This window comes from Triticum urartu, chromosome 6A, assembly GCF_056163025.1.
Source record: "Triticum urartu cultivar PI428250 chromosome 6A, HENAU_Tu73, whole genome shotgun sequence".
In the NCBI taxonomy this organism is placed as follows: Eukaryota; Viridiplantae; Streptophyta; class Magnoliopsida; order Poales; family Poaceae; genus Triticum; species Triticum urartu.
This window is the reverse complement of record NC_141878.1, coordinates 591,566,373-591,572,860: the sequence shown is the minus strand read 5'-3', so window position 1 is coordinate 591,572,860 and position 6,488 is coordinate 591,566,373. Positions and strand designations below refer to the sequence as shown.

At 58.1% G+C, this 6,488-nt stretch overlaps 1 pseudogene; it reads right to left on the bottom strand.

Moving 5' to 3' along the window:
- Window positions 1–4,044: 4,044 nt before the first annotated feature.
- On the bottom strand, window positions 4,045–5,963 carry LOC147966825 (uncharacterized; annotated as a pseudogene).
- Between the last annotated feature and the right edge of the window lie 525 nt (window positions 5,964–6,488).

Sequence of the window (6,488 nt, the reverse complement as noted above, 5' to 3'; positions counted from 1 at the left end):
AGAGCAGTCAGCTTGAATACATCTTGCTTGCTGATAATAAGCTCACCGGAACCATTCCTGATGAGTTGAGAAAACTCCCAAATCTTTCTGAAATTTTTTTTTGAACGGATCAGCTGATGGCTGGCATATATTAAAATCATAGCAGGAAGCAGGCGGGAAAACATTTAAAGGTGGTGTGTGATCGAGTGATCAAGGAGAGAAAAAGAAGAAACTAGAAAGAAAAAGCACACCCAGCCCTAGGCTATGCTGGTGGGAGAAAATCTCTCAGGGTGGGTCCCAGAAACGGTGCTCCAGGTGTGTCGCTCCTGCTTGGCGCCAGAGCTCAACAGTTCTTGCGACGGTCGCTATTGTCTCTATATGATTTGCTATCTTATGTCTGAAAGTGCATTCGTTGCGCTGTTGCCAAATGCTTCCTAGCAGCAGAATGATCATTGTCTTGATGCCCTTTTTGTGCTCATGTGTAGCTGCGCTGATCATTTCTGCAATGATCTTCACGGCCTTGTTCTTGTGCTGCCAGACTGTGGGGTGTAGGGAGTTGCATCCTCGTCGTTGGGCGATTTTTCCCCAGATTGCTAGCGAGAAGGGGCACTGCCAAAACAAGTGGTGCGAGGTTTCCAGGTTTTTGAGGCAGAACTGGCAGAAGTACCCATTTGGTCATCCTCTTCGCTGTAGCCGATCGCTGCACCAGAGCCTGTTTCTGAGGAGTAGCCAGACCATGAACTTCAGCCTTGCCGGTGCCCATGCTTGCCAAGGCATTTTTCTGAAACTGGTCTTGATCATTCCCTGGAACTGGCATTTGTATGCCGAACTGGTGGAGAAGGAACCTGAGGCCGTGTGCTTCCACTGAATGGTGTCTTGTAGGTCTTCATTTAGACTTAGGTTTCGCGAGGCGAGCCATCTGCTCAGCCGGATCACCTCCGGCCATAGATGTTGGGTGTTTCCGTGGGCAAGGTCCAGGATCCAGTTTTCATTGTGGATTGCTGCGTGAACTGTCCTGTTCTTCCTCCTTGAATGCTTGTAGAGCTCAGGGAACTCCATTTTCAGTGTTCCTGCACCGGTCCATGAACTGTCCCAGAAACTCGCTGTCTGCCCATCTCCCAGTGTCACCGTCGTTGATGCATTGAAGAGGTCCTTGTCTCCTTGGTCACATGGTAGCTGCATTCCAACCCAGGGCCTGTAGGGTGTGATCCAAGAGAATCAAAGCCACCGGAGCTTGAGTGCACGGCTGAATCTGTGCAGGTTAGAAGTGCCGAGGCCACCATTGTCGATCGGAGTGCAAACCACCGGCCAGCTTACTTTGCACTTCCCACCGCTGATCTCTTCCTCTTGAGCCCATAGGAAACGCCGTCTGATCTTGTCCACTTCAGTCAGAATCTTCTTCGGCACTTTCAGGACGGTCAGGGCAAAGGTTGGTAGTGCGCTCAAAACGCTTCTGATGAGAACCCTCCTTCCTGCAATAAGGAGACGGCCTTTCCAGCCTGCCAGTCGAGCTCGGATTCTGTCCAAAATGAATTGGAGATGCACAATCCGTAGCCTAGAGATGGTGACTGGCAGTCCCAGGTAGCGCAGGGGGAAGTGCTCTTGTTGCCCTCCAAAATTTTGCAACACCTGCTGCACGTCAATGTGGTCGCATCTTATGGCCGTAACTGAAGATTTCAGCAGGTTCACTTTTAATCCTGAAGCATGCCCGAAGTCATGGATGATGCTCATGAGCGTATCAATCTCTTCTTTCACTGGGTTGGCGAAGATGATGGCGTCGTCTGCATAGAGGCTCACCCGCAACGACAACTCCCTGCCAGGTAGTGAGTCAAGCTCGCCTAGCTCCATGGCACGTTGGAGGAGTCGGTGCAGGGGGTCTATGGCGATGATGAACAGGAGTGGTGACAGCGGGTCGCCCTACCTAAGCCCTCTGTTGTGTAGGATTTTCTTTCCCTCTGCGCCATTCAGCAAGAAGGAGGAGGTCGATGACGACAGTAGCATAGTGATCCAGTCGCGCCATCTAGCTGAGAAACCTAGGGCTTGTAGTAGCTCGAGCAAGTATTCCCAGGAGACATTGTCAAAGGCTTTTGCTATGTCTAATTTGATAAGCAGAGCCGGTGTCTTTTTCCTGTGAAGTGCTCTAACTGCACTCTGAACATAGAGGAAACTGTCATGCATGCTCTTCTTTGCCAGGAAGGCAGATTGTGCCGGCGAGATGATGGAGTCGATGACGTTGGTGAGGCGCATGGAGAGGACCTTGGTGATTAACTTAGCTATAGAGTGGACTAGACTAATGGGCCTGAAGTCTGAAACTGTTGTTGCGCCGTCCTTCTTTGGGATCAGAACCACTAGGGCGGAGTTGAGGGCTGCAAGATCGTCGCCGGCTATACAATAGAATTGGTGGAAAGCCCTCATGATGTCGTGCTTGATGGTTTGCCAGCAACTACGGAAGAAGACTCCAATGAAGCCGTCTGGTCCCGGGGCCTTTTCCGCCGGCGAGGCCTTGATTGCTTCCCAGACCTCCTCTTCTTAGAAGGGGTTATCAAGGCCACCTCCTCTGATTGTGGGCAGTTGAAGTTGGCTCCAATTGATGGTTGTTGGCCGAGCCCCTTTGGAGCCAAGGATGGAGTTGAAGTGATCAAAAATGGCTGCTTCCTTGTCTTCGTGCGATGTGGCAATCCCGTCGTTCGTCAGTAGGCTGTGGATGTAGTTCTTTCTGCGGCGCGATCGGATCTTTGCGTGGAAAAACTTAGTTCCAATATCGCCCAGCTTGAGCCATGTCAGCCAAGAGGCTTGCCGCTTGCGCGCCCGCTCGATCGCAGCGAGGCCCAGCAGCCTCTGCTTGAGGAGTCGCCGAAGATTGAATTCCGGCGTGGAGAGGTTGCGGGATTCCTGTGCTATGTCGAGGCGCAGGATGATCTCTGTGGCTATGTGGAACTGAATCTTGGCATCGCTGAAAAGGGAGGAGATCCAGATCTTTAGGTCAGTTGCAGTGCGCGCCATCTTGATGGACAGCCGCTTGAAAGCGCAGGGGCTGTGGACAGGTCTGCTCCAAGCGCGGTCAACCGTGGTGTGGAAACGCGGGAACTGCGGCCAGAAGCTTTCAAATTTGAACTTGGCGCGTCGGCGAGGGGCAGCGGCGTCCGCTAGGAGTAGAGGGCAGTGGTCTGAGCACGCGGTGGACGCCGCCATCAGGGTGCTCGTGGGGAAGAGATCTTCCCAGTTGCTATTGCAGAAGAACTTGTCGATGCTGACGAGCGTTGGGTTCTCGCGTTCGTTACTCCAGGTGAAGCGGCAATTTTTGCACTTGATCTCTTTGAGGCCGGCGGCGTCAATGGCTCGCCTGAACATGCCCATGATTCTGTGGTTGAGTTGATGGTTGTTCTTGTCTCTCGCCTCGTAGATGAGGTTAAAGTCTCCGTTGATGAGCCATGGATCAGATGGCGGGGGGCCTGTTCTAGTTAGCTCGTCGAGGAAGGCTGCTTTTCTAGCGTCGTCTACTGGGCTGTAAACTATGGAGAGCCAGAAGCTTTTGGATTGCCGGAGCAGAGTCACCCGGACAGTGATCGCAAACTCGCCTATTGCGTGGGTAGCGATGCTAACTAGATCAGTGTTCCAGAAGATGGCCACTTCCCCGCGGGAGCCTAGCGCAGGGAGGACGACGCAGTCAGTCAGGGCGATGCCACCGATTTCCCTGACGATAGTGGGCGTCCAGACCTCTATCTTGGTCTCCTGCAAGCACAGGATTGCTGCTTTGTGTGCGGAGACAACCTCGCAGATCGCCGCCCGTTTGGCCGGCTGGTTTAGGCCGCGAACGTTCCATGACATGATCGGGCAGAAGTTCTCATTCATATGGAAACAATAGTTGCTCCGGTGACTGACAAATTCTAAATGGCCTCAGTCCCAATACAGACACCACCAAACTAGCAGGGGCACGCCGGCATCCACCAATAGCTCCCAAACCATGCCGGCGAGAAGCAGTACACACTACTGAAACAGAGGAGAGGAAACCTAGCTCTACGCGGCAGAGTGCCGGCCGCCACCGGAGACTAAAACTTAGGTGTGCTAACATGACTGAACGGGGGACGCAGTGGCTGCTCCCTCAGGCCTTGCCAGGCTTGCAGCGACGAGCAGGGCGTCCTTGTCGAGGCGCGTCAGTTTGGCGATGACGGCGATGTCGTTGTCGGTGAGTGGCTCGTCGAAACGACGGATGAGGGCGTCCGCCACCTCTTTGGTCATCTTCTCCTTGGGCCCGAGCAGGCCGAGCTCCTTGACGATGCGAAGGGAGGCGCGTTGCGAGACCGGCGTCTTGGAGGTGCTGGCGGCCTGGGGAGCACTATGCCTGGTGGGAGCCGTGGCCACACGCGCTTTTGGTGGCGCTGACGGGCGGCGAAGGGGGGCGTTGGCGATGATCGGTGCAGGGGCGACGGTGAACAGGCGGCGAGGGGTTGGGGGGCGGCTTCTGCCTCATTGTTGGCCAGCTCAAGCTGGCAGACGCGAGTGGTGACCGCGCCGAGCTGCAACTCCAGGGTATGAGCGGGCGTGGGGGCGCACTTGTTGTACTGTCCAGTGGCCTGGGGGGTGGCGAGCGTGGGCGAGAACGAGTCCAGCTGCGCCTCCATCTCGCATCTGTCTTCTGCTTGTCGTTGTCGAAGTTGAGGGGAGCAGCGACAACGGCGTCAGCAGCGGCCTGGACGTCCGCCGCCATGTTGTCGATGATCACCGACGCGAGGATGGGCTGCTTTGCTTGTCTGAAGAAGTCGTCGACCAGATCTTTTCCTTTGTTGTTGCTGCAGACGCCTTCTGCCGCACCGGGGGCCAGTGCCGCCCGTGGTGAACGAGGGGCGGACAGACGCCGGTGGTGTTGGTGTGCTTCTCCCGCAGACGGCCTCCTGCCGCCTGCACGGCGGCTGTGTGTGCCCTTGTGGTGGCGCCTGGTTGGGGGGGAGCGGCTTCGATGGCGTGGGGCAGGCGCAGGCGCCGGCTGGGACGGTGCACGCCCCCGACGCAGCAGAGCGTCCTTCCAGGATCTGCGACCAGCACCGCCAGCGCCGCCAGCGTCGTCGTTGTCGCGTCCACCGCGTGGCACGCCGCGGCAGCCCAGGTCGGCCACCGGGGCGCGCCCGAGGCGATGGAGGCGGTCACCTCTCTGCCCGTCCTCGATCTCCATGGTCCAGGAAGCAGGGATCACGGTGATGCGGGGCCGGTCATCATTGTCGGAGTCGGACGATGGCAGCCCGCTTTGGGCGGAGTGCGAGGAGCGCGGCGATGGGGGGGGTCCAGTCTTCGACTCTGTCGACGTGGATGAGCATGGTGTAGTTCGTCGTGCCCGGCGGAGGAGCGACGCGCCGGTCGGGCGGCGAGTAGCCCTGCATCTCCTCGACGCGCCCTGCTCCGCGCGGCAGGACCCCGAGCGTGTGCTTGGTGGGGATGTGGGCGACGCCGTCCGTCCAGACCCAGCAGGCGAAAGTCTTCGTGTGCCCGCGCTCCTGTGTCCTGCTGTCGATGCGGTCGACGCACACCTTCTTCCCGAGGATTTCTTCGATCCCTTCCAAGGACCAGTACTGCATTGGGACCTTCTCGATGACGACTCGGACATGAAGCTGCAGCGTGTCGAAGATGGTGTGGTCGTGCTCGTGCCACGACGCAATGTTGAAGGTGGTGCCGTCAACCTTGATTGAGCCGCGGCGAACGGCATTGACGTGGTGCGTGGGCTGGCTGAAGATGACGAGGTAGTGCTCCGGGTGGTGAGCCGTTACCCACAGCTGGCTCACCGGGACGACAATCTGCGCCTCCAGCGCGCGGCCGACCGCCATGGGGGATGTGGCGTTGACGCAGTCCGACGCGGTCATGGTGACAGCATGGTTGCGCAGGAAGAAGATGGCCTGCTCTGTCGCCGGGGAAGACATGGTCAGCGAGTGGCTCTCTCTGGGGCGGCGGGAGGGGTCGATGTGGCGCTGCATGGCCGGGGTGGTGGTTGGCATGGTGGATCCAGCAGGCGGCGGGAAACAGAGGCGTGAGTGGATTGGCGCCGGAGGAGCGGCTTGCCGAGGCCTGGGGCACTGCTTTTCTATGTGGCCGGGCAGCTCGCAGAGGATGCAGTGGATGGGATCCTGGCAGTCAGCACTGCGGTGTTTCTTGCTGAGGCAGCGGAAGCAGCGGCCGCGGAATCGGCTTAAGAAGGCCGCGCGAGCGGCGTCCGCATTGAAGCTACCGCGCCGGTCCGGCCGCTGCACCTGGGGCGCGCCCTGTAGCCCGACGGGCCGGAGGCAGGGCGTTTCTTCTTCTGGTGGCTGACCTCGGTCCACCCACCGTCCATCCCCGAAGTGGAAATCTGGGTAGCTGGGGGGTGGGGCGACGATGATGGATTTAAGCCGCTGCGTAGGGGGCGGCAGTAGCTCGTCCTCGCTTGAAGGCGCCACAGCCAGCGGCAGCGAGGATTGTTGCTGGATCTGTGGCCGGTCGGCCGGATCTGGGGAAGCCTCGGCCTGTGTCTCAGGCACCTCAGA